Here is a 27,598-nt window from a genome sequence, read left to right on the forward strand (position 1 = left end):
TCGATTACACAGGATACGCGGCAACGCAAATGAATTACGAGTCAATTGTGCCCGGTTATCTGGCATAGCCAGATGCAGGAAGCGAAGGATCGAAGGGTTCTCCGCTTTCTTTGCCGCTCGTCTCGTACGTTAAACGGCAGCTACACGACGAGACCTATCTCGAAGAGTCTCTGCACAGTCCGGGTCCCGCGAACTGAGGCGAATCGAGTATCACGATACCGACTCGCCGACGGCAACTTCGAAACAGTGAAATATCCTATTAACATCTACAGGGTGTTCTAGATTTCGATCTACAAGATTTTTGCCAACGTGTTGGGTTGGGAGGTCGTTTTGGGCGAGAAACGTTACACACACCGTGGCTTGGATCGTCCTCGTTTCCGAGGTACGTTCGTTGTCGAGTTAGAACATCACTGTCGTACTCGTTGAAACGAGCTGTACGTTTTGATTTTCCGCATTGACAAGAGGCAAACAGGTAGTAAAAATAGTCAGTCGCGTTGGAAGTTAAGCAGCTTGTTTATACTACTCTCCCTATCGTATCTCGAGAACGAAGACGAGTAGGCCCGTGGTTTTTGCTACATCTTTCGCTCCAAGTAGCCTGTCAAAGGTGTTGGAAAAATTTGTCGACAGAAATCTGTAACACCCTGTATGTGTACGGAAAAGTATCAAGTATAGAAGAGTACAATATCAAAAGTACAAATATCAAGTATAGAAGAGTAGCGGCTATCGACGAGAGAGAAGTATCGTATGAGAAAGAAGACGATCAAAGAAGTAGTTAACTGCTACGAGTATTAATGGAGGATTTGATCTTTACACGCCATAAGCATGGGAGATCTCTACACATTATAATAAAATCCTATGTAGCATCGTCGTAAAGCGGATGCTTTATTGTGTTCAGGAACATGGTTGCACGCCGCCAGAGCCTTTTCAGCCGGCGTGATCCGCCGGTATATAGTCGCTCTCCGTTTTACGGTTTGATTATGAAACATGAAACCGACCGGCGACCGTGCGATCGACCAACCGATTTGCGATTACGAGCTCGATTTTTGAGGCTTTTATGGACTTCGTGAGAGATCTAAGTGGTGAGGTTCCTGGGTTTGGAGGTTCGGTTCTCTTGATGAGGGTTTTCGAGGACGAACGGGTTGGCTGAGATCGTGCTTGGGTTAATTGGGGATCGAGCGTATTGCTTACCAGTGGTGAAATTATGATTGGCCTAGGGTTAGTAAAAAGATTTACGAATAAGAAACACCAAAGTGTCATTTGTAACTAATTACGTTTGTGCATAACTAATATGGAGCGGTTGGTTGCTCTGCAAAGATACGTTTGGAACGTAGAGCAAGTTAAGAGTTGCAATTTTTGAACAAAGTCTTCCCTCAAATTGCAATTGTTACCGACTCGTTCGTATAAGAGAAAGAATGACACGTATGAACGTGACAGTTTCCCATGAAAGATCATTCGCTCCATCTTGAATCTAGTCACGAATTAGAATTCCCCTTGGAAAGAGAGGCGAACGCGGAGAATGAAACGACCGGTCTGAAATCAAGAATCAGTTACACGCTGCCTTCGCTTCCTCCCTTAACGAACACCTGTGGACCGTACGCAACGAACCGACCACGTAAAAGAAAAAGGTGTTCGCTAGTTATAAATTTCACGCACGATTTTCCAGCTTCGATTCCACGGCTATGCCCGTTCCTCCGGGACATCGTGCGCGATACGTTCGTTGCGTGCAACTTACGTGTTATTTTCCCTTAGCGTTGGCATTTTATTTGGAGCAGCCTCTTTCCTCCTCTTTCGTCGCTCTTTCACGCGACTATTACGAGCGAAATACGCGTACGACACGCACCGTCGTAGAACCTTCCAACGACCTGGCAAGAAATGTAAATTTGTCCGACTACGTTTGCCTCGTGGCCTGGTGCGAGTTAAAGAAAACCGATACCGTGGATGCAACAATTTACCGCGACAATTATTGCAAGTTATCGAGAATTGTACAAGAAACGTTTGCATGGCGCGTTGCACGAGGGAATTGACCGTCTGCTGTTAGCAGTAACATCGAGTATCCGGTTCGTTACGCTTCTTGTAAGAGCCGTTTACACGGTTCGATTCATCGAAATTGAAATCAATGTAGTTTCGTTCGATCTTCGATGTTTCCAATCGTTGCTTCTGTGCAGGAGTTAATTAAGACAGTATCTGCCAGTCTAATTTTAATTTCAAGCTGCTATAAACGAGCAGACGTTTAATGCGAGGAAACCGTAAAGAACGCAGTTGAACTTTAAACACGTTGACTGTGCTGACTCGAACTCGCCTGACCTTTCATCGCGACTAATATTTATGCTGTCGGGGTTCATTGGAGAACCGAAAACAATAATCAAACTCGATAGTATTGGAAACAGAGAGATTTCTCTGTTCGTTAATACTCCGTATTAATTACTCCGTTAATTCGTGCAAGTTTCGATAAATCTTAAAGCGATACCTTATAAAGGAGAAATAACTCAATGCAGGCGTCTGGACATCGTAAAAGCTTCGGATAACGAGAGGTTGTATTCCGCGAAGAAGAGTCGAAGCGCGAGTTGAGGCACGCCGCGCGACGTAGACAAGAAGCTATCGGACGGTATACTCTCTCTTTCGAGACGTGGCAGACGATACGTTCTAAAAATGGCATAAAACGGCCACGCAGCTCGGGTACAGCGTACGCGCTGCGATTCCCTAATGATGGAAAATAGTTGCATTATGTTGTAGCTGGTTTCTTGTTGTTACACGCGTTTCAGAATACGCCCGCCCACTTGCATCGACCGAGTAAACGAGTACACGCAAGAAAGTGTAGTTTTAAACTGGTCGAACGAATCATCGCGCAGCTGCAAACATTCTCCGAAAAAGCTCCGCCAACAAAGAAATCCCGTTCGGCGAATAGTGGAAATTAAATCGAGTAGATAAAATAGTTGATTGGCTCGGTGGTGGAGGAGAGATGGCCGGTTGACGAGTTTTAGGAAAAGAAAAAGAAAAATTCAGCGAGAATGGAAGGGCACGCGACATCGCGCGATAGCAGGTTAACGAAAGAAAGATACAAATTCCAGCTTTAAATGTTTCCCACTGAATGAACATGGCAACGATTCATCGGACGTAAATAAATGAAATTCTGAGCGCGGTTGGCGCATCAACGTCCGGTCGCTGAATGCTAATATCGAAGGGCAAAAAAGTCTGACGTACCGTAGAACGACGCCAAGTGTCGGGTTATACTTGTTACATGACAGCTTCGAGAAGACTGGCGACTACACTTCCGTTGATCTACTATAGTAATGATACTGCATGAACGCAGAGGCACCATGCAAGACACTTTGTCCGAGATAGTCGAGATTATCAAGGCTAACGCCATCAGCGTCTATTCTCGCTGCGAGCAGCGATGGCGTCGACCCATCGTTGATTTTCAAACTCCCCATCGTCCAAGGTCTTTTGTAATCTTGATAATGCGACCCTTATTACGAAAGTACAGAGAGATCCCTATCGTGGTTGTTACGTTGGACAATTCGCTCGTAGGAAGTACTTGCGCGGAATTGTGTAATTTCTGAGAGATTTAATTAACCTTTTAACGACGTTGGCTTTAATCGATACGTGACTTTAATAGCGACGCTTTTAATAGTAATTTAATAACAATAAGAATTTGATAGTAGGCTTTTTACAGTAATTTTAGTATTCGTATAGAATTATGAAGAGATATTAACATCTTAACAAGCACGAATAGCGTTACAGTTATTGTTTGTGATTAATTTTTGGAGGTTTAAGGAAAAAGATTTGGATTAGCTTTCAAGCTTTTACTATGAGTAACAGCTACGAAACGAGCAGAGGATCCCCGACATAAATTACGAAATAACGTTTCGCAGGAGCACACCTCCACGCTCATTTCCTTCCTTCCTTCCCGCAGTAACATTTTGGGAAAAACATTTTAATAAACGACGTAATGACACTCCACCCTGAAGGGTGGACGTTCGCGTTGTATAACGTCCTTCTAGTCATGCTTTCTCATGGTTTCTCTGCTTCGTTTCTTTTTCAAGAACTGACACGAAAGTCTCCTCTGGACGTAGTTCACCATTATAAGTGTGGCTGGCCACTTTCATCGCCGTAATGGACATTAATAGATGCTAACGAAATGTTAAATGTTCTTGAAATAGCCTGAAGAAACGTTTGAGATTTCCTTAGATACTTTTCAGCTTCGCGAGATAGACGAAAGACGAAAGTGAAATTATTTCGAGTTGACTTTTTAACGGAAACAGTATGGCTGGTGTTTTTCAGCTTTGGCTAATGTAGTTTTTCACTTATGGTGAGAAGATTATGCCGCTTGCAAGGCAACGAACACTTTTTGTAACAATAAAAGTCAGTTAATTCAACATACAACCTACCGCTTATTACCACGCTAATTGTACGTATCGTTTACACCTAACATCCTGTATCACAGATACCAATTATACTTCACGAAGTATCTGTCTCCCGTTACACCGATACTACATTTCTAACTACAAATCATTCAACTGCAGTTTTTTTACATAATAATTTCACCATACGTTTCACGGTCGTCGACTGATTAAAATACACTTTCCTATGCGAAAGCACGTACAACATTTTCCCGGTGAAACGTCTGTCAAAAAGCGAGACTTAATTATTAATTAACGAAGTTCGTGTCGTTCTCGATCTATTTAAATGAAATTTATTCCTGTCACGGCGGAAGATCTGTCTGGAACGAGACACTTCCCACGACGCTTCCGCTCTTTTCAATTTTCTAATCGGTCGATCCACATTCCTGTACGAGTCACTTGGTTGTCGACGCGTTTTATTTGCCTGCCGTTGTCGACGTATTTAGCTCGTCGAGCATCGCGATTACATGCCGACTTCCACACTGGTTCCTCGGCGAATAAACGTGACTCGTGCACTCGCACGCCTATCTTCTATCATTAACTATCACCACCAAGATTTCAATCGTACACGCGTGTCCGCGTCTAGAATAAGCCAACTTGTCCCAGGATATTTTGTATTTCTTATAGGATTTCAAGAATTTCGATTTCTATTTCGATTTGTCGATTTTTATTTCGAGAGATGATGATGACCAGTCGCACGGTTTGACGATACACCAAGCAACGAATAAAGGAGAGTTAGTGAAAATGCTATTTTATACGATTATGAGACAATTTTATAGTCTTAGAATGAATTATTAGGGTAGTATAATTTATATGAATTGCTTATGCCGGTATATAGTATCCCGAATATGAAAGCGATTTTTTATTATCTCTTCGTGATTGTCATTTTTTATCGCAACGAGGAACTTCTTTAACGTGTTTTTAGAGTTATAAATCGAAACTGACAAAACTCAATTCTGTCTCGCGAATACGAATTATTTTTCACGACTAATAAATTCCATTAATGAAATGTTTCTCGAGTCGCGTAGCTTTCGAAGTGAAATTAAGATACGTCATAAGGAAGGGAGAAACTACCGTGGAACGAATAAACAAGAAGTTGATGAATTCGATTATGTTTATTAATTAAAAATCGAGACGTTATTAATAACGAAGAGATGCGCCGTAATCGCAGCTGTCAATTTAACACGTATGTTCCTACATTCAATTCCCATCTAGCTAATTTATTTTTCTTTTTACATTCGAAACTGTCACATTAATTCGTACCTATAATTCTTTAAGGAATTACAGAACAGTGTCTCGAGGATGTACACAAAAAGAAAAATAATAAATCTCGAGGGACATTGCATATGGAACGAAAGTAATTTTGTATCAATCGTCACCGATCTCGAGCTTCTCATCCATCATTTCGCATTTCTAACGAGCAACGCGTTTTCTGTCCCATAGCTCGACGACGCACTGCCATTGCGCTATATTTTCTCCAACGACGTCCAACATCGCTGAACGAGATAAAACGAGGTAGAAACTTCAATCTATTTCACGCGACCATTACGATGATTAATCATCTTCGAACTGGACACGGTTTCGCGCGAGTTTTCCGTCGATTTTACAATTAAATTTGTCGCTCGCCGCCGGACACCAGCCTCTCATCGACGCGGTAAAAACCAGCAGGACGATGTTCAAGGGTTGGAATTAAACTTATTTGAGAAACGAACGAGCGATTAATCTAACGGTATGTACCTACCAACGGTTTCATTAAAAATTCCAAACTGGTTTCCAGAGCAATTAACGTGTATTTTGGAATCGATTAACTTGAATATCACCCGGTGTATTTCGAACGTGACCGTAGCCACGATTTTTCACGTTACCCACGTTAGATCGGCAGAAGCAGCGAAATATATTACGAGATAAATATACATCGAGAATTTTTACGTATTAATAATAATCGTCTCTGTGCTTGATGCAATTAGCATATACTTTGGAATCTCATTTTGTCGAAGAAATTCTTCTTGCACGGATATTTCGTAGATCGAGCAGTAAATTTGATAGAGCGTTATTATTTTCGTATGAAAGATATCTAATTAACAAGTAACTTATAAAATATATAGCTATCTTTCGTTCAAAAATTCAGATACACATACGTATCTTTATGTTCTTTAAACAACTTTTAGAACGTCCCTCGAAATGTCTACGTTAGTGAAACGTAAATAAAGTTGTCAACCTAATAAAATGAAACGAGGTGTGAGGAGTTGATTTTTCGATAAAAAGTTGAAGATATCGTTCGCATGATCAGTGAGAACAACTGCCACCTGAAATGACACAACGAGAGATGATAGCAGATGTTACATCTCTCGAATAACTTCGTTCGTTTATCTGTTTGATCTAATCGAGCATCGAACGTAATTGACGTACAGCTTATAAGTTGGTACAAGCTGAAGGAATTTCAACGCCGAGAAAGCTGCAATGATAAATGGTAAGCTGGTAAACTGATTTTCAATTCTTTGAAAAATTCAGAAACTTTATGACTGTAATGCCATGTATCCAGGTCGAAGATGACTAATTCCAGCATTTCTCGTACAGGTAAACAGTTGTATAAAGTGTAAAAATCGACTGTAAAAAGTTGTGACACGAGGTATGTCTAAAGTGGGTGCCATATGTTACAAATACGAAATACCTTGTGCAGTTGAAAAACATGCAATTACAATTGGATTAGCCGAAGAAGACCTCGAGGAGATTATCAATATTATTTATTATTTTTTTATTATTTATTCGTTATTATTTATTATTATTTCCTATCAGCATTTTACATCCTCCGTTGCGCGTTACATTGCAATCTATTGGAAAGTCAACCTGAAAATATTGCAAAAGTTATGATCGTTTCATCGCCTGTCGAAAAGGCGGGGTGAACGAAAATTTTCATGGAAATATAGGTGATTACAATGAAGATTTTGTAATCCGAGCGGTGGAACGACCAAAGTCGAGATTTAATCGACGCCGCTGGCTCGCGTTAAAGAAAGCCAAAGATCCATGTTCTTACAACCGGTGCAATTAATTCCGGTATCATGAAAAAACATTTACTATATCGAAACTGCTACGAGCCGGTTAATTTATTCAGCGTGGACCGGTCTCATCCTTCTCATAATTCTTCTCGCCGCATTCATTATTGACACACTTTCGCGAAATCCACGCGTTGTTACACGCAGAGGCCAAGAAAATGTGTACGCTCGATGCAAATTACACGATGCCTACGTAGCTACATAAGCTACGTTTATAATAATAAACGGAGCTTCGTTTCGATCAATCTTGCGGTAATGAAACGCGTTGCCCTGAAACCGAAGTAATTGCAACCAGCTGCCCCCGTCGTTAATACACGAGGCAAACAATCTTCTCACTGAAATCCTGCTCCAATAACGTTTCCAGGCAATTTAATCTAATACATAGAAGATCTCGTGTTCTCGATGCTCGTTAATTGTCAGTATCGCGAAATAATTTTGTAGAATTAAATATGAAATACTACGAATGTGTCCGATTCTTCGCATAGATCCTATGTATCAGGTCGTCCGAAAAGTTTCTTTCGTTTTATAAGGAAATAATGGCACAACATTTTCCGTTTTACGTATGATCATTTTGTTCTATCAAGATAAAGATTACAACGTTCGACAGATTAGGTTTCGTGTTGTAAAAGTCTATAAAAAAGACACTTTTCGAACAACCTAATAATACGGCGACGCGTAAAAGTATTCAGATAGTTGCCGTAAAAGTCGTAAAAATATGAAAATAGAGAGATATACTTGTTATTTGAGAAACGCAAGACGATCCGAGACTTTTATGGAGAAATTTCTCATTTGATACGCATTTGACATTTAATCCTTAAATACTTGTATTATAGAGACAGGTTCATAGACCATCTTGTACAGAGCCATCCAAATGATCACCCTCCTTTTATTGACATTTACGACATCTAGAAGTCGTAAAAAAAAAAATATAATCTAAGGATCTTTATAGCCCATCCCTCTTCTCAGTGCTTTTTTGTTGACTCACATTCGACATCCAATTCTATTATCCACGCGGTTCTAAACAAACACCCACGCAGAGAAGAACCTAAATTCAATGAAACAACAATTTCATTGGTTCACGTATCTTTTCTGGCTATTTTGTATCGAATTCGATTCTATTCGATTCGTTGTCAGGTCACAAAAATCTTTTCAACGACACTCACGTGTCTTCTTTTTATAACATTTATCGTTTTTTCTCAAATTAAGCAATTTACGAATTGTAAAATATTATTAGAAATTGGAAAAAAATGAGAATCCTTACTTTTCGTTTTGAATCCTAAATTTTCGTTTTGAAATAATAATATCATTTCTCCTCGAAACAACGATTAGGACCTATGCAACGGCTTAATACTATCCAAATGCCTGAATTCACTTTGCTTCAATTATTGAAAGTAGTCGTAGATTCTCCAGGAAGCCGCCTGTACATCAGCCTGGCCACTATAAGTAGCCTTTTCGCATGTTGATTACGCGGCGAGCATTACCATAACTCGATGCCGGTCTTGAGGACCGTCAACCGTAACCGCAGCTTAACGGGTGCCGTTACCGTTAGAAAATGCTAGCTGTTCGATGCAGACGATCGCGTTTCGCTTCGCCTCGTGCTAAAGAATTAAAAATTAAGCACTGGAACATGTGGTTATAGAATGCTTTAGGGCAACGTCTCTATCGTCATAAAAAAATTCAGTCCCGGTAACTTACACGCTAACGAGTAGTCTTCGGGGTAAGCGAATGCGATAAATTGAAAACCTTGTGATGGAAAAAGGGCGGCAGAATTTCACACAACGACGTTTAAGGAATACAAAGCGAATAACAGTAAATATTTCGAAGAACTGTACTAATGAAGTCGTTAGTCCTTTAAAGCAATTCCACGTTTTTCTTAAGGTCTACGCAATTTCCACGTTCACCGATTAACTCTAGAAAATTCTATTTTTTCGCTTAAAGTATTCGCTCTGATGTCTCAAATTATCGTTGTGTTGAAAAACTGGCCACCGTAATCTCAAAAAAAAAAAAAAAAGAAAAGAAAAGGAAAAGATAGGACAAAGAGAAAAATTGTTAATTATGGAAGAAGCACGTAACGCGCCGATACCAAATCCTCGTATAGAACAGGCAGTCAATTAAATACCTACTCTGTATCCAATTACCCAGAATATTACCCTCGATTACCAGATTGAATTTTTTCCTCGCGAACGAGCATTCAATTTACGACGTATCTCCACCCTGGCTCTGGCACAGCTAATAGAAGACCAGCTTGCATCTCATCTCGCGATCGGACGTACTTGATTAGCGGTGTCTTTATAATGAAACAACCGCGAGTATCGTCGGCTGCGCAATGGTCACCGGTTGATTGCCAAAGGTCAATCGCAATGTCAACGATTTACTCTCGTCTCACCGGCTGGCCAATCTCACGGGGGATTAAGACGGTGTTCACGCCGAAGTACGGTGCGGCAGCGTGGCGTAAGGAATTTATCCGCGAACCAACCGAGAATTTCATTTGAGAATTGCTCCTCGACGTTTTATGTTTCACGCGTTTATATTACGATCTGGAATGTTTCGGACTGGCGGAGAGACTTTTTATGCGGAATTTAATTTGAACAGGATTCTTGTCCAGGTCGTTGATGCCCGACAGTGACTTTATCCAATCTGCTGATTGGCAACGAGTCACAGAGATGTTTAATATTTGGAATGTTTGCGACTGGTGGAGGAAAATTATATTATTCGGAATTTGATTGCAGATTGTTATGGATGATATGGATAATATGCGTTCGTTTATTTTCCTAGAAAATATGAAACACTGAAATATGAAGATATGAAATAAAAAAAGTAAGAAAGAACATCGAAAGGTGGCTTTTTCCATAGAGAACTTGAACTTGCGTCGACAAACAGGATAACGAGTAGGATTTCTCATCCGTAAAAATACTACGATAAACATAATGGAAGAGAAGAGAGGCAGTGTCATTCTAATCATAAAAGATATAAAAATATGAATGAAGATCGTCTTCCCGTTAGAAACACCATTAACGCGATTCGTATCGCGGTTCTTACGGCAGGATTATGTGCACTGTAAACACCATGGAATGATAAACAATGATTAAGCGTATAATAACTGTCAGCCCTAAGCAAGGAGCGTAGCAAGAGACTCGATGGAGATCAAGGAAGTGAAGACACGCACGTGAACTCGCGTCGAGTGTCCGCTGATGCATGCGTGCGTTTCATGCCAACGGAGCAACAGAACCCTTTTATAGATCTTAAAGTTCTACCCACACGTGAAAGGAATAGAAACACATTCGTATCGTCGTAAGATTTATTATTTTGCATATTGAAAAATTTAATCTTCCATATTCGCCATGTTTGCCATACGAAGCGTTCAACTTTTTATTATGCAAAATATAAATATGTATGTTCAAGAAACAAGTTTAGTTTATATTCAATCTACTCACGCGCGAGTGTGCTTTAAGATAAGTTGCAGGTTGCTAGGAATATTAAATACCAATTCCTTCCTTTCCTTCCTCTATTCATATATTTTATAGATAGTTTCCTTGTTTTGTTTAAATGGAAACAATTTATGCGCTGATAGAATAACGGAGAAATCGTCTTACCAAGGAGAAGGCGGAGAACGATTTCGAATGGAGAATGGCAGTCGTCTACCATGCTAGGTGACTCTGCTCCTCAAAAATCTTAGGAAATTACTGGATAAATCACTAGATAAATCACTAGATCTGTGCGCATTATCTTCTTAACAGAATCAAAGGAATCGATTTGAAAAGATAGCAAAAGGAAAATTACCCCATTGCCTCCAAGAATATTTTTATCCAGTTGCAATGCTCGCAGAACACCGGTAAAGACATTGCACACACCCGGAAGCCCCGATGCTGATAAATCAGCCCATTAATCTAATTTTTTAAGTTTCTAATCTTTCTTCGATTCGACTTAATCTATTATTCGCCCGAATCGATATTCCTCGAGCAATATTCATTTCGATTATTTCACTGTTTCTATTCCACGGTTGAACGTTTATGCAGTTCCATTTATCTCGCGTCGAAATTCAATTTTCTCGAATGCATACGACCAAATTGCTTCGCTTGGTCTTTTCGCAGCTGTGACGTTTTATTGGAATATTTATGACGCGTGACATTCTGGCGCGTCGATCTTATCAGAGCAGTGTGAACTGACTTTAAGAGAACAGAGACGCAAAGAAGCAGAGAAGGAGTCAGAAGTTAATGTAAGCCGGGTCACGACGACCCGACCAGGGATCGCAAGTTAGTCGGCGTCCTCGTCGTTCTTGGTCTTCGTGGTTACATTAACATCCCTGGCACCGTCATGCTTCACCGTGAAGACATTATCGAGCTACTACCTTTACTCGCGACGTTGTTTATTCCTCGTATCGTTCCCCCTTAAATCAGACCATTGCCCAATAAAATTCATCGTGTATGAAGCATTTGTTTAGCCATTGATCGGATGAATTTTTCAACCGTGATTAAGCATTTTGAAATTCTCATGAAAAAGTGATTTCAAGAATTCGTAGAACAAGCTGTAATTAGTCGACCACAAAAAAAAAAATTAAAAAATTCACTTTTTCATTTTTTTACTATCGTTTAGACTCATCAACGAGGAACTGTGAGAAAGCCCGATTAAAATCTTGGGAACAGAATTACACAGAGGACGCTTGAAGTTAATATAATTTATTAGAAGGAACGAGAGAAGAAAGAGTTAAAAAATAAAAACTGAAAGATTTATTTCTAAGATAAATTGAAATTATCTTACGATAATCTCCGTCTCGAATGTCATACGCGTCTCCATTGTTATTCCTACTCTGTACTTTCCGATCCTTATTTAACCAAAACGTACGTTATACGCAGAAAGATCGTTCCACATATCCACGCCCCTCGTCAAATCCTTTAATCGTCTGTCATCGCGAAATAAATGGACACCGTGAAACGCAAGTCGTCTCTAAAGTCTGTTCGTTTCGTGTCGGGCTTCAATAGCGTTCCACGGTATTTAAACGCTTAGCGTTCTTATAAAAGTGTTGAAGGCTTTTCATAGCGGTTGCACCTCGACCAAAACAACAGTCCCTCTTCCGTTCAACGGATCCGCGGAGGAACTTTTATCGCCGTGAAGAAAACCAGTTCCACCACATCCGTTCGAATGCGCGGCATTGCCGGGGTAAACTGATACAGATTTATCTCGGCCGATGCTTCTACTATTATTCGTATTACGTGGCTGACACTCGGTCTGATAACGAGGTAATTGGCGATTGCTTGGTACTGGAGATTAGAATCGAGGGGGTCCTGACACACTGCCATCGTGTCCTTTCGAATTCGCGAAATCGTTTTACGCGTGGCAAGGATTCCATCCAGTGATCGTACGTTTGTACGTCTGCAGTTGTTTCATAATTGCAATCAGGATTGCAATTTATGTTTGTAGCATGTTTACCGGAATATCGCTATTGAAGATTCGAAGAGAATCAAATCGAATATGACGTGTTCATCATCGACGATGAGTAACAAAGTTTCGTTGAGGAATTTAATCAATCGATAATCAAAAGTCTAATTTCTGTAGCAGCGAAAGTGTACGCCGTTGCGTGTCGACACGTTCTTCCTCTTCTTCACCGCTCGTTATCAATATGGGTTAACCTGATAACGAAGTCGAGCGAACAACTGACAAGTGGCAGATGGAGCCGGCGCGATAACCAGCCAATCGACAATTGTCCCGGTGAACAGTGTCGATTTATCACGCTGATAACGAAATAATTGACAACCGGTGAGCCCTGTTGGCAGATTTACGGTAGCGAATACGCAGCGCATAATGCGACGAACCCCTAGTGGTATAAAGATCCCTTTTGCCGGATAACGCATCTGCATGTCGGATTAAGGGCTCGAGGAACCGCGTACGAAACGTTCCGTGCGAGGTTGAAACCAGTTCCAACGCGTATCCGTTTAGACGGATCTAGCAACACCATAATGCACATTCATCCGATTCTCATCACCCCCTCGAGTATTTCTATTCTGATAACAACGTAATTGACAGGTAGTTAGATCGTATTAGGCACGGTTGTTTACGAACGTATTCGAACACTTGCAGAAACCTTGTAGAAACGTAAGATGGTTCGTAAAATTTTCAAAGAATCGCGTTATCAACCATAACTTCGGTCTCGTTACCGATTCCTGTGCCACAGTCATTAAGCCACTTGGAACGATAGCCGCGAACAAAACGAACGCTATACAGGAACTCTGTACGCCACGCATTTCCACGGGATTCCATGGCGTTAGCCCCGATTCAGGCGTAAAGTAATTTATCGCGGCTTCTAAGGGGCCGCCGATTTACGGCCAAAAAGAGAATCAACGTCAGAAGTTGCCAGCAGCTTCGCCATTATCTCACGTATACGCCGTAAGATGACCACGTCCACCCCGCAGGACTTCCAGCCTGATAAGTGGTTATCGTCTTTGAAAATGATCCTGCTTTGAATATACCTACGTGTACGTGAATGTGTACGCGGCTTCTATAGCATAATATAATATCGACGATATATTTAGAGAGCTTGAATAAACGTTCCAGTTGGATTAATAATTGTACCTATGAATAGTTACTAGCGTAGCTTCTTCGAAAGATAGTCGTCTCGTGAAATCGAATACAAAGCTCTTGTTGCACAAGCTGTTTCTTCGAGAGAAAGGTTTATACGCATTCTACTTTGGTGTGTCTGATTATTTTCACGAATAGCGTTATATTATTATTTACGTAGACTCTCACGTGCAAGTCTACGCAAGAGTTACGATTTATTCTTTCTTCGAGTTTCCATACTTCCAAGTCTATTAGAGAGGAAATTAAATTATAACAAATGAACGTGGAAAATTATGTTGGAAATAAAAGAAGATCTTTTGTATTATTTCATATAGGAAATACTTCTACTCCAGCTGTAAAAAATAATTAAATTATATTTTTTTACTAATTTCACGATCTTTCTATCAACGTTCTATCGCATAATATACAAATCTAAATTACCCTCGCAACGAATTTCCCACGATCGATCTGTCAGCCCTGTGTATCTAGCATCTGCAATTTAATTCCGTAAATGAAAATGACAGCTCATATAGCTACACGGAGCACGACAACAATTTCCAAGCGTATTCCCTCATTCAGTTTTTACAATCTAACTGGGAGAACACGGGAGAAAGAAGAAGGCAAACTCTATTAGTTTGCCGTTTATTTGTGATAAAATAAGCGTAGCTCGCTACAGATGAATATAAGTATTGCAATATTAAAAGAGACAGGTATATGGAAAGAAGAGGAAGAAAAGCAGCGAGAGTTTGTTCACCTCGGAACGCGCAAGTAGCCAGCTGGATATAGCCTGGTGCATAACATCTTTGCATACGTTGCGTCTAGTCGCAGCTCCAGGCTGCAGATTCTCTCATCCGTTTGATCGTGAACCAGCCAGATCTTGGCATTCCACGTCGGTCACGTTACAGGAACAGATATTTTTTCCATGTTTCCTGCTGGTATAAATCCACGCGTTCCTCTTTCGCTTTCAAGGGAACCGTGGCGAAAAGTCGAAACTGAACAACAGGATCCGTGCGATGAAATAACGGAGAAGGGAACTACTGGCTGCTTCGATGGAAATCTCATGGCACGATTTATGTTTCTTTTCTTTTTTCTCTTTTTTCTTTTTTTCGTACGACAGATATGGAGAGAGATTAGAATTATTTTGAGTATAGAAATAGAAACGTGGCACGGTTTGGTGGTTTTAACCCTACCGAATAGGGTTTTAAAGTGTGTCCGTATAGAGCGCAGAGAAATCTGGGCCAGTGGTTGGTGTAAAATAACACCGGTGCTTCGGAGACAACGTGAGATACGCGTCAAGTTAATTGGATAAAAGTGCGACGCGAGTTTACGGTACGTATCGAGTATCGACGCGGTTAGACACAGTTTTTCCAGCGGTCACGTCACCGCGATTTCTCTCGATCGTATGGCAGTCAGAAGATTGATAACACGATTATGACGAAGAATAAACGAGGAAATATCCACTGACGTCCTTCTTCTTTCGTTCTTTCTTATTTTCCGAGAATAATTGCACGAAAAGACATTCCTCTCTTATGAGACACTTTTTACAGATACACTTTCACGACTAATTATCGCGCTTGTAATTCCATGTACGCCAGGGCGACGGTTTTTCTTTTCTGTCGTCGCACTTTCACTCGAGACTATCGTCGCTTGCCTCTAAAGCGTCTCTAATTAAATTCCAATTGATTCGATCGTTTCATAAAACCTGTTTTTCGCAGTGATAAAAACAAACGACGATTAATTCCCTCAATTTCCTTCTGTAGATATGAATTTATTTTCAATTGCCTCTTACGTATGATCGTTTTCTTCAGGAATCATAAACACCGCGATTGAATTATTAAAATTCGTAAACGAAGCATCGATACCCGTAAAGAAATTTCGACCGAATGTATCATAAAATTTCCGAAGTTCCAAGTAGCATAATTTGAAAAACCCAAGAATTAAGAACTTCAGAAATTACCGTCCGAAGAATCTACATCCATCTTCCCTTTGAATTCCACTCGCAGCACATCTGTCGCGTTATATCTTTCCTTAACTTTCCAGGAATTACCATTTTTTCTTTTTTTTTTCTTTTTTTCGTTGGAATAGGTATATCGGATTAGTAGTTCGCTCAATCATTCGGCGAGATTTACGAGCCCCCCGTACGATCCCATAAGACGTTGAGTAATACGGCCGGATACCAACGAAACTTCTTCCAGGGGACGATTCTTCGTGGCTCGTAAAATAGGCTCCATCCGAGAAACCCTCCTCTTGCGAGGTCGTAATGACGACCGCGTCTTCGATACGGCCATTCTAACCAGTAAGATGGGTCGACCCGTATAATAAACTCGAGATATGCCACGGCCACTGACACCTCTTTTGCTCCCACGCCATTGTCGGAGTTGTGGGTGGTTCGGCCGCCAGAGATCCCCAGGAACGTGCACGATGAATCGTAACCACCGTGTGCCCTCCTCCTGTATCGTTTCGCTTCGTCTGTAACGTTCGGCTTCTTCTCTTTTTTCGGACGGAAGAGGTACCGCGTTTGGGTCTTTGCACTCAGATAAGAACGAATGAGAACGAGTGGTATTGGTAGCGATGGGTTGAGGCTGACGATCCAGCCGTCTCGAACTAATGCAGTTATATTGTACAGATAGATATATTATTTTCTTTTTTAGTATTATCATATGGTACTGGTAGCGATGAGTTGAGACTGACGATTGTATGATTTAACGTTACTAATATCGTATTGTATACGTAAATATAATATTATTAATACTTTACGTTATATGTATAGTATTGGTAGTGATGGGTCTAGACCAGAGTTGGACAAATTTTATTTCGAACAACGAATAAAAAATAGCGTGTAAAATCCCAACGTTTATTTGTAAAAACTATTCCTTAGTCATTTTTATTCGTTATTCGATGCGTCGAATAATCGTACGAAGTACGTGGAACAAGAACTACCGACATCGACTACGCAGTCGACACTAAAAATCGAATGATACGAGGTTACATGGAATAAAAAATTTATTCAATTAAGATTTGCATTCAGAGTAAATTAATATTGCGTAAATTTCGTAAAATAATTATTCGTATAACCACAGCGATCGATTCGTTTCAGGTCGTCATAATCCATAAAGTGAACGAATGTTCGTACATGTCAGGATGGCCGAGCGGTCTAAGGCGCCAGACTCAAGGTTCTCACCTTCTCAGTTCAAAACTGAGTTCCGGGCGTTCTGGTCCTCTCTGAGGGCGTGGGTTCGAATCCCACTTCTGACAAATTCTTTTGCATTTTTTAAATGTAATAACAAACATTTGAATACGATTATATCGTTATAATTATCGATTATTTTAAACTATGTTATACTCAAACACGGCGATATTCGCGCAACCAGTTCGTCGCGAGTTCGAATCCTACTGCTGCCAAACTTTTTTTTTTAATTTCTATTTTTATCTCATACGTCCTGATATAATCGCTATTACTTTGCAGATTGATAAGCATTAAACGATTTTTTGTTAACGAAAATATATCGCGATTACTAAAATTATCTGGAATATTATCTCGTATCACAGAGTATACGTATGTATAATTATACGTACAAATGACTACAATACGAAGAACGAGTTCTATTTCTTAAATTAAATCGTGTCAAGAATCAAAACCACATTTTTATTATGTAACGACGTAACTACACGTATTTAACCGCTATCTTGGTAGGCAATTCGTGTTACGTAATGCACGATTCACAATCTTTCTTACGAAATCTCTCCTGTTTCCAAGATAATGCAACGATTAACATCACGAGTGCAGATCCAGTGTGTTCTCTGTCGTTTTACCGTTCAGTCTATTTTAGGCGCGTCTATTTTTTCCGTTGTTTCCCACACGGTATTGCCATCGTGTAGTTACGTACGAGCACCGTGACACAATAGCCACGACCTGTACAATGAGTTCGCGAACATACGGTTATCCTGTAATAATGCCCTTAAACAGCGTGAAGAGTGGCATTTCGAATACGCGAAACGAATTGGCATATGGGTCGCGTTATCTGTCTCCTGTCACTTAATGAAATTTACTATCGATGCAATCGATTTCCTCGCCGATGTACCGTTCCTTGTCCCATTCTAAATAAAACCGTGAAACGCGCAAACACTGGATTTCCAATTACACGTACATAGGAAGTGGGATGTGTGATATTTTAGTATCCTTCAAAATCACTATAAATATTCGACGCAGTAATTATTAGACTTTCAAATATACGATGCTAGGTCGATCGTTAAATTTTCATTATTACATATACACAAGTCACACATATACAACCTCGTTAGGACCGATCGTTCAGGTATTGTTCGCTAGAATGATTATTTCTGGATACCATTATCCAAAGCTATCAATTAGATTTCCTTGGGTCGTCGACTGCCAACTCAAAATCGTAAACCTTTCTTTGACCGAATCAACGGAAGTTCCAGCGACCATCGTTAAATCTTGCAAAACTACTTACATTGACGACGGTCTGAAAAAAGCAACTTAGCTGACTCGTATCAGATATCGACGTCCACGGACTATGCCGATCAACCGTTGCTACTCCTACGTTTAAGTCAAAGCAAGCTCGTCCATCATCTGACCTAGACTAGAAGAAGAAACGGAACAGAGTCGCCTAATCGATACATCTTGAACAGCAGACAGAAGGATAGAGAAAGAGGCCGATCTTATGGTCACGCTATCGACCTAGATTAAAAGCGAAACGTCATTCGGCCCAGTGACTTATGACTCGACTTTCCTGGACTTTGTTTCACGTGGCATGCGTTCACGACTAACGAGCACCATGCTGCTTCTGATTGATGCCGGATCGACGTTTACTGAAAAGAGCAACGATAGCCAGAGAGCTACAAGCAATGGTCTATCCTCGCGAAACCAGCATCACCCGGTGCCATTTACCTTTCCCTTCTAATTCCTTGGCTCTGGTAATTAGACGGACAACGTATCATTAGGGGAAGAGTTACAACCGCGTACGAGTTCAAGCGGTTTTTGCTTTTCGGCGACACCTCGTTGTTAGAGACCAGTTTCTGGCCCGACACTGATACTGTTAGCGTCGTTTGTTGCGTCCTACGGTGTGCGAGATCATGGGCGCCCGTTCGACTAATTGAGCACTCGCTTAATTGGAATTGCTGGACGAGCTAAAGGGGGATGGCGAGGTTTTGTTCGCAAGAACCGTGGCTAATAACTATATAGGCCGAGATGATTTGCGCGCGAAATTGAAGCTCCACTACTCGCTCGTTGTAATATTTAAAGGCTGAGCGAATATTTTATTTCGATTTTGTTTTTTCACTTTTTTTACTTACGATCGAGTTGTTAATTAAGCGGAGGAAATTGAAATTTTTTTTATACACGGACAAACAAGTGTGTCAAGTTATCGCAATTAATTATAAGTTGATGTTCTTAGTTGATATAATACACAGAAAATGTTTTAAAAAATATTTCCACTACAGGATACCTATCGTGGAAACTAACGTATAATCGTTTCTAATGCTCGAAGGAACACGTTTGTTTGCCGAACCATAAATGCAAGCGATTTCTGCGAAACCACAATTGAAATCACCGCCGATGTAGAAAGAAGATTGCGGTAAATCGAGCAAACAAAATTAAGAGAAACTGGTTCACCAAAACAAAGCGTCAAAACGGTCACAGAATAAAGACCACTTTTTTCGATAGCTTCTTAACGTACCCACTTTCTGCCTAAACGTTCTTCCCACTTGAAAACTGCATTTTTCATCAATTTTATTTCGAATTATGAAAGACTGGAAACTCACTTACTTTGTTATCGCGTAAATGGATAGCGAATGAATATTTTGTAGGAAAGGCATCATTTCACCGCCCAACTTACTATAAAGATTCTATGGTATTTTAAGGAAAACTGGTTCGCCAAAACAAAGCGTCAAAACGGTCACAGAATAAAGACCACATTTTTCGATAGTTTCTTAACGTACCCACTTTCCCTCTAAACGTTCTTCCCACTTGAAAACTGCATTTTTCATTCAAAAACTGCATTTTTCTCACCAATTTTATTTCGAATTATGAAAGACTGGAAACTTACTTTGTTTTCGCGTAAATGGATAGCGAATGAATATTTTGTAGGAAAGGCATCATTTCACCGCCCAACTTACCATAAAGATTCTATGGTATTTTAATTGCATAGATTATGGTAAGACGTTTCAACTGCAACGAATGTTGCATCGTGTTTCGCGATGATCGTTGGTTAAAAGGAAGCTTTCACAACGGCGTGAACGTGCAATACAGAATAGTTAATTCGTTCCACATAAAGATACGAAATAATTCGCGTAATGGGGTAGCCGCGTTTCCATGGTAGCGTTAATTAAACGACTCGTGCGTCTTCTATCCTCGATTTTCGCGTGAAAACCGATCATCCGCGGAATCCCATCGTTGTACGATCGATGATTAAGATAAGGTTACGTATACGATGCATATTCTAACGATAATTGCTCGATAACTGACAGTAAATTACATGAGAAAGATCAGAAAATCATAATTAAAACGCGGAACTATAAGAAACTTCCTTCTCGTTAGAATATCGTTTAGTACGTTTCGTATTGTACGATAGAGTTTCGTATAAAACACGATTAAACGGAAATAAAGATATTTTACAATTTAAACAGCGACGTCTTCGAGATTTGTTTTATAATAACGTTCTTTAATAATAAAGTCGAGTAATTGGAAATCACAGGAAATATAGGAGAAACGAAAGAAACTTTAGTACTCGCTTTTGTGCTTTTGTGCCATCAGCCGTTTGCTTCAGATTTTAAACATCTTTGCAATCAACGGCGTATTAATTGCCGTGATTGTATTGCATTCAATTTTAAAACCGTAATAATCCAATAATTTCGCACCAATGGGCCGCAATTAAATAACCCTTTTTGCCACCGTGCTTATTAATCTACAGACATTAAAGGTTCTTTACGACTTTCCTCGGCACCCTTCACAACGAAATCAAAATTAAAAGTCCATTTCGCTTGTCTGATGGCTCAATTAACTCGCTTCGAAAATACCTTCTCCTTGGTGAATTAAAAGAATACTGAAAAATTGCTCGTAGAAGGGTCCCAAATTATTATAATCGCTTCGAGATGATCGCTTATTTCAAGTTTGAAAAAGAATGGAATTAAAATACGCTTAGTACGAACATGTTTTTAACGCAAAATATTTTAATAACGCGTAACGGCCACTTGAAAATCTAAAAGCTAATTCGAAAAATATTATCGTTTGATATTATCTTCCTGCATACAAGTTTATTAACTAACGCGGTTAGCTGTGTCGCCACTATTACGCGAAAGAGTCTAACAATTCGATCATCCTGATCCTGATATTACGAAACCTCCATAAGATTCGTCTAAGAACGAGCCATCGTATTTAACGTATTTCGATCTGTTAGGTTGTCCGGAAAGTGTCTTTCTTTTACAGACACGTCTTTTACAACGACGCATCTTTATACGAGACCTAATCTGTCAAACGTTGCGATGTTTATCTTGATAGAATAAAATCGATCATACGTAATTCGATAAAATAATATAAAAAAATAATATAATATAAAATAATATAAAGACCTAATACGAGTGTTTCGGTTTATCTGAATTAGACGAATCCTGCGTGAATCGCGATTTCTCGATCGCGTTGAACGTTTAGAGGTCCCGTTCCACTCATTTGTCACATTTACAATCCCATATGGCAGCGTATACTTGACCGTGAAAGTCGATCGGCGCGGTCCACGTCGATGTCATGCGGGTTTCCATGTTCGCGACAGAGATTTTCTTTGTAGGATACGCCGCATGATCCACTTTAGTTTTTGCTGTGTCCGTGTTCTCTCGGTGCCACTTATAACGACGCCGGTTCACAGGACTCGCGCGGCGCTGTCTAATTAAAAGGATCGCCTCTGTCGTCGTTTTTCCGACACGCCCGTGGAAACGAGCCGAAAGGCTACGGTACAGGGCTCGGCACTTTTTTTCCACTCTGTATCATCGAGATTCCTAAACCTTCTACGAGATACGTTGCGACTTTCAAGATTGAAACACCGTGTATAAGTATATAAATATGTATGCATCGATAGTAAAATTTAAATACGCAATATGCTAATGAAGATAATCTTCTTTAATGGGGGAATCGAGATACGCAGCGCTTTTACTTTTCTCTCGTTGATAGGAATTTCCGACCAGCTATACGACGATGTAACTGGATAAAGATCGTTAGAAAAATTAGAACGGAGATTCTTTTCAACAGAAGAGAAAGTGAAACGATCGCGGCTGAAATTACACGACAAAAATTACCTGCGTAATCGTTCGAATTTACTTCTAAATATTCCAGTTTTATCGCTTTTCAACCTGCGATTAATCGATCAATCGCATCCTCGCTACGTTAAATTCCAAGCTCACCGCGTTAGACTATTATCGAAGCAGGCGAACAGTAGCAGAGAGGTGTCTACTTGTAGAAGCTCGCACGATCTTGGCAATCGAGCCTCCTAGCAAACGATCCGTCATGACAAAAAACAGTTGATCGCGTAAAACGCGTATCCTGCGGTTCTATTCCGGCATGGGGAGGCTTTAACGTCTTCTTCTTGCGCGTTTTCCCTTAAACCTGTTCCATGGATTGAATATATCCGCGACCATCTCGTGCAGAAGTCGACACGCCTCGCGACACGTGAGCCACGCATGTAAAGCGAGAACGGAGGAGCACGCGATCGTTCGTCACGACACGTAGCACGGTAACTGGGAAATTGGCGATCCGTGCCGCGGCCTGAAATTACTAGATCGTAAAAGTTATGTGGCACTACGCTCGCTACAAGCTCCGAGACGCTCTAAATTCACTTAGACGAACGGTTACATTGTGACCGTGCAAGCGCATGCTTACGAACCATCCGCTTTTTTGCGCCGATACCTCGATAGCAGATGGAAAGTTTCTTCTTCGTTCGTATGGCGAACGTGGCTGCAAAATCCGCAACTCTTATCTTCCAACACCGTAAATAATTTGCTACGTACCTGTGTAACGCAATTTTTACGATTTAACCATCGAATAGACTTTGAACTTTTGAGAATATCCTTCGTAAACATTCTGTGACCTAAAATACGCAACTTTGTGTTTAAATATTTCCCAATGAAAATTCAGGAAAACGAACATTCAGGAAACCGACGAAGACTGCGGATAGAAACATCTAATACGAAAATTAAAGAAACAGAAAGAGATTAGAAAGAGATAAAGAAACATGAAAGATACTTGTTAGTATTGAGACATGTATAATTTTATGTGCTAGACTAGATTAGCTGCGTAGTAGCGATACATCTATGTGAATATCAGTGTGTGGAAGTATGTGTATCTCGAAAACAAAGGAATGTAAATTGTTCAGTCGGTTAACAGTCTGGTATAGAAGAAGGTGAGACGCAAGTATGTATCCATGAATATCTTTGAAATCGTTTATCAAATAAATATATAACTATTCTAATATAAATTCTAAGTGCAAATTTAGTGTTCCTATAGCATTATTTCGGCTATTAAGATGCAAAATCTGCAACTTATGTCTTCCAACACCGTAAATAATTTGCTAAGTACTTGTGTAATGCAATTTTTACGATTTAACCATCGAGAATATCCTTCGTAAACATTCTGTGGCCTAAAATACGCAACTTTGTGTTTAAATATTTCCCAATGAAAATTGAGGAAAACGAACATTCAGGAAACCGACGAAGACTGCGGATAGAAACATCTAATACGAAAATTAAAGAAACAGAAAGAGATTAGAAAGAGATAAAGAAACATGAAAGATACTTGTTAGTATTGAGACATGTATAATTTTATGTGCTAGACTAGATTAGCTGCGTAGTAGCGATACATCTATGTGAATATCAGCGTGTGGAAGTATGTGTGTCTCGAAAACAAAGGAATGTAAATTGTTCAGTCGGTTAACAGTCTGGTACGGAAGAAGGTGAGACGCAAGTATGTATCGATGAATATCTTTGAAATCGTTTATCAAATAAATATATAACTATTCTAATATAAATTCTAAGTGCAAATTTAGTGTTCCTATAGCATTATTTCGGCTATTAAGATCCAAGATTCTCAACAGTTAGTTAGATAACTTATTATGTTTTTTTTCTCGCGATCCTCGTTTGTAAACAAACATTCAAAAAGCCACGTAAGCGATGACAAACGAACACGGACGTGTATAACTAAAAACCTGATTCGACCGCTGGCTTCTCCTTCGTTGCGAACGAAAGAGAGGATAAAAAGACGGAGAAGAATAAGCGTATAACAGGTTGGTTCCGGCTTGAAGAACACGAAACCACGGACCGATAAGAAACACGATCTAAACGATGTGTAATCGTTAACTAATGCGAAACGAAACGGTGCCGATACCATATAAATCGCGAGGTCTGTACGCGAACACGCGACTGGCTCTCGCAGCATCGTGAATTCTTTATTGATCGTAGGTCTACCCTCATAAATTGCCTCTGTAAATAGGGGTTCGGAGAAATTGTTGTATCTAGCGTGCGCTCGATCGTTTTCACAGAGTAGCGAAAGTGCAAGTCTAAGAGGCACGATCTGCTCGACGTGGCGTTTCCTTGCCATAATCGGCGTCCACGATGCACCCAGTTCGCGTGTATATGGCAACGAAGATATGGGAACGCGACGAACCAAGATGCATCCTAGTGCTCGCTTTCTACATGCAAATTTCATTGGATAATCAATCTGGTTTTAGCGTCTTTATCGGAGCTCGGTTTAACGGTCACCTTGGAATATCGAGAGAAACGAGCTACGGAGAAACCTCACCCATCGTCGTATGGTGCGACATTCGAACTTCGACGAGGCTGTTGTCACGTCACAGACACAAGAAATCACGAAACCGATAGATCGCCGGTAATCTCCTCGCGTCGCAGTTGGAACGTTTCACGAATAAGGTGAAGAAATTGAACTTTGTATATGAAAGTAGAATTTATTATGCAAATTCAACCGAGTGACGGTTCAAAGTGTTACAGAATGACTCAAAGTATTACAAGAGACTGGGTCAAAATGATTTAACAGACTGGGGCGAGCGCTTATTTTGGAGGTTTTTCATACCGAGGTTTTAGTCCCTCTGCAGGGGTTGTCGCCTGGTGTATCTCGGAGGCGCCTATTCCGTTACTATTTGGTTATTGTTTCGATAACTGTGGTATGCAGGATGTCTAGCCTACCCTATTACTGTTTCTGAGCGGGTGGTCTTCCTGAGCGTGTGACACTGTCGACGGAGCTGTAAAACTCTACGTTTTTTCGACCAGTCGCGGAGAGACGCGATCGCGAGGAAGCGCGTCAACGGGAGTCGTAAATTCCCGTTGCGATTACACAATCGACGCCACGAAACTGATCGATCCTCTATTTCGATTAGGATAATAGAGGTAGTTTAATGAGTAGAATGCTCGATTCACATATAGTATATATTTCCAACAACTTTGTAGAAAATATAGTTACGCTGGTACGTAAGGTATAAGTTACGTAGGTGAATAATTGAAGGGTGGAAACCCGGTAAAGAGATGATTATTCTAAAGACGATGAATCAGTGAAGTCCGGTGACGATGCTGTTGCAAAGGAAAACTCTTACTCGGTGGTAATCGTCCCACTATTGCTCGCGAGTGGGTGGAATCCCGGGAAACATAGGAAAACCCACGCTTCCCCGATCTTTACCTGATGGAGCAATAACCATAAGGAACTTCTTGACTCGAAGATGCTTTATGCCAATTGACGGCCTTAACGGTAGATCGAAAAGCCTCGTTTCGTGACAATTCCGTGGGATTATTGCGGCTCGGTTAATTCTATGTGCACAGCCGGTGGCCACCTCGAACGTAAAGAGTCACCGGACCTAACGCTCCATTTTTGCAGTTTAGCGAAAATTTGTTTTGTTTTCAAATAGCTAAAGAAGCTGGGAACTCGTCGTTATTCTTATTTTTTGGTCTGGCCTTACGCGAAGAGAAACGAGCATCTGCCAGGTTTTGACCGGTGGAATGCAGTTGCCGGGGCAAATAAAATACTTAGAAGGAGAATCCTATCCGGATGCATCGAGGAAACTCTGGCGAGGCGAAAGAAATTGCGGCGAAAGAACGTGACAAAAGGCCGGTGTCACCGAGACGATCGTACGCGTAAATTCTTCGACGAAATAAGAAAGGGAATTATAGTTAGTCCGGTTTAATAGCAATAACCGAATCCTTCCATGGGGTCGTATCGAAGCGGTTAGCGTGCCTCTAACGAGCACGACCCAACGATTAGCTTAGAGTACTTTCTCTTGTACTCCAGAAACTGATTTATCCTTATGGAAATGCGATTTGTTCGAATGCTATTCCTGGTACGAAGCGTTTATGATATCCGAATATTCGAAGAATTCGCTACGTTAAGGTATCCTCTTATGATAAAAAGAACAATTAATATACGTAAGGAATGTACACAACACGTGTAACACAAGTAGAAATTTATTATTACTCTTTAGTTAATATTATTGTAGAATCTTTACTACAATTGGTTTATTTACAATAAATGGATTAAACAGGAAACGATGGTTGTTTAACGTGAACTAATCACAATAACGTATTATAATTAAGACAACTATATAGTTAATTTGCAACTCTCGTCACCACGGATCCAACGCTCTCTCGACAACGCAATTCCCACTCTCTGACGTCTCAACTCGCAATGACTGTTAATTCGTTTATGCTCCTTAGCAACCCTTTGTCTTTTGTCTTAGTCTCGTATCTTTTGTCTTAGCTCCACTTGTTTATAATTCGTACAACACCCCTCAGGCCTCTCGTCCACGACACTACAGTATACAACACGTACAACACAAGTATAAATTTATTGTTACTTTTTAATGTTAATATTATTAACATTATTACTATTTAGAACTAAAATTGAGGAAATATGTGGATTACTTTCTTCTGTATTCGACCTTCTGTATTCGACTGTATCGCAAAACGAGTATTAAAAATAAGACACGATCGTGTCTACAGCGTGAAAGAGAAATTATTACGTAACAATTAATCAGCCGTGATGAAGAAATATTAAACGCTAAAAGCATGTTAAAGGTATCGCAAGGAAGCTGTTCGAATTTTTACGAAGCTTTTTTATTTCCCATAATCCCTGTAACGATACGGTAAAGTTGATGTTATTTGTTCGCTTTTTTCTTATTGAAAGTATCCAATAGCCCGGTAATTTAATATTTAATATCGGAACATACCCTGTTATTAATTTCATTGAAAAACAACGTTATATCCATCAGTGTGCGGCCATGTTACAAAGTAACGCTCGTAATCGCTTCTTCAATCACATCCACTTGAAACTTACAATTAACCTATCCGCGGCCTCGTATCCAAATGAAGCAATTATCGACGTAGCAGAATCGCCTCGAGGGAATAGATCGCGATTCTCGATTGCGATGCAGCACAACGGCAAAGGTAGAAAACGAGCAACCATGTCGGACGTGAAAATCGGTGAAAAAGAAGCACAAACACCGCGCAACCAACTGTCGATCGACGCTTCAAGGATCCATGTATCGCGTCTTCGAATCTTCCAATGCATACTCGATCCTCTTTTCTTCTTAT

The 27,598-nt window shown here is 40.3% G+C and overlaps 1 protein-coding gene and 1 non-coding gene across 4 annotated transcripts in view; one reads left to right on the forward strand and one right to left on the reverse strand.

Moving 5' to 3' along the window:
- LOC132912228 (ankyrin repeat domain-containing protein 6) overlaps positions 1 to 27,598 on the reverse strand; it is a 137,718-nt gene that overhangs the window by 21,137 nt on the left and 88,983 nt on the right. The gene's annotated exons all lie outside the window — the stretch shown is intronic.
- Trnal-caa (transfer RNA leucine (anticodon CAA)) lies at positions 17,141 to 17,260 on the forward strand. Its single transcript has 2 exons — positions 17,141 to 17,178; positions 17,216 to 17,260. It is a non-coding gene; the product is annotated as a tRNA-Leu (tRNA).

This window comes from Bombus pascuorum, chromosome 1 (genome assembly GCF_905332965.1).
Source record: "Bombus pascuorum chromosome 1, iyBomPasc1.1, whole genome shotgun sequence".
NCBI lineage: Eukaryota > Metazoa > Arthropoda > Insecta > Hymenoptera > Apidae > Bombus > Bombus pascuorum.